Source organism: Myotis lucifugus, unplaced genomic scaffold, assembly GCF_000147115.1.
Source record: "Myotis lucifugus unplaced genomic scaffold, Myoluc2.0 scaffold_1230, whole genome shotgun sequence".
NCBI lineage: Eukaryota > Metazoa > Chordata > Mammalia > Chiroptera > Vespertilionidae > Myotis > Myotis lucifugus.
In genome coordinates, this window is record NW_005872278.1 from 47,246 (window position 1) to 48,821 (window position 1,576).

Sequence of the window (1,576 nt, forward strand, 5' to 3'; positions counted from 1 at the left end):
GACATTTTTGAACCTCATCTCGAGGTAGGGAGCCACAGCACTTTCACCCACCTCTTCATAGTAAAGAAAGTTTTTATGTATCACCCCACCCCAGTGGGAGGAGCTTAACAGGGGTGTGAACGCAGACGGTGTAGTGATTCTCAGTTCCCGGGGCCAGGTTTCGTTCTCTCTCTCTCCCCCCCAACCCCCCCAAGGGGCAGCTTTCTGTCTCGGGGGTCTGTCGAGTAGGTGATGTGATTCCTGAGGCTGCCCCACAGCTGTCTCCTGCCCGAAGTGGTGAGATGAAGGGTGGGGTGGCCTGAGCCTCGCCGTGGGCCCAGCAGGTCCCAGGTGGCCGGGCGACCCCTGGGGGTGTGACTGTGTAAATCCCCGGCCCCTCTGCTCCTAGGTTCTGCCCCCAGGCCCCCGGCTGGCATTTCCCAGGCCCGACTGTTCCCGGGACTGTAGGCCCTGGCAGGATCGTTCCTTGTGGGACAGAGATGTTCCTGCAGAACCTTCTTACGGGATGTTTCCTAATACGGACTTTTCTTCCCTGTGGGGAGGGCCGCCCTGGGCCCCTGCCGGCCACTCACCAGCCCTTCTTTCCCCCCAGGACTCGCCGTCTCCAGGTCCCCTGCTGTCACCCACGCGGAGTAGGCGCAGCGCCCGGGTTCCTGAGAAGGTGGGCGCAGCTCCAGGCCCCGCAGAGGAGACCAGGGGGAGGCCTGGCCCGGTGAGAAGCCCTGGGGAGTGTGGCTCGGGGCGCATCAGGGCTGGCTCACGTGACACCCGCTGTCTGCTGCGTGTCCGTCAGCATCGGCGGCTGACCGCGTCCTACTCCTCGGCCCCTGTTTGTCTTGATTTGTTTTGGTTTGTTTTGTTTTCATCCTCCCCTGAGGATACGTTTTTATTTTTATTTTATTTATTTATTTTAAAATATATTTTATTGATTTTCTTCAGAGAGGAAGGGAGAGGGATAGAGAGTTAGAAACATCCATGAGAGAGAAACATCGACCAGCTGCCTCCTGCACACCTCCTACTGGGGATGTGCCCGCAACCAAGGTACATGCCCTTGACCGGAATCGAACCTGGGCCCCTTCAGTCCGCAGGCCGACGCACTATCCACTGAGCCACACCGGTCGGCACTGAGGATATGTTTTTAGAGAGAGAAACATTGATGTGACAGAGATACATCGCTCAGGTGCCTCTCGTACCCGCCCTGACTGGGGATTGAACCTGCAGCCTAGGTGTGTGCCCTGACTGAGACTCAAACCCGGAGCCTTCGGGCGCGCGGGACGATGCTGCAGCAGCTGAGCCACCGCGGGCTCCTGGCCTGGGTTCGGCTTTGCTCGGTCCGATCCCGACCTCGGGCACCGTAGCCCCCACCCCCTGGCCCGGGTCTCGTCTGCTCTTCGCTTGGCACTCGTGATGAGCTCCTCAGCACCGGCTTCCCTTTCACGGTCAGCGGTACCCGTCCCTGCCTTCCGCTGAAGACTGAGTGTTCAGCTGCAGGCAGACCGCTGTGGCCCTGGACAGAGCCCTGGGCAACAGCACTCAGCTTCCCGGGAGCCGTCCCGGGAGCCGCGGCCCTGATGGG

The 1,576-nt window shown here is 60.4% G+C and overlaps 1 protein-coding gene across 1 annotated transcript in view; it reads left to right on the plus strand.

Moving 5' to 3' along the window:
• LOC102424387 (zinc finger protein 304) overlaps positions 1 to 1,576 on the plus strand; it is a 14,453-nt gene that overhangs the window by 1,601 nt on the left and 11,276 nt on the right.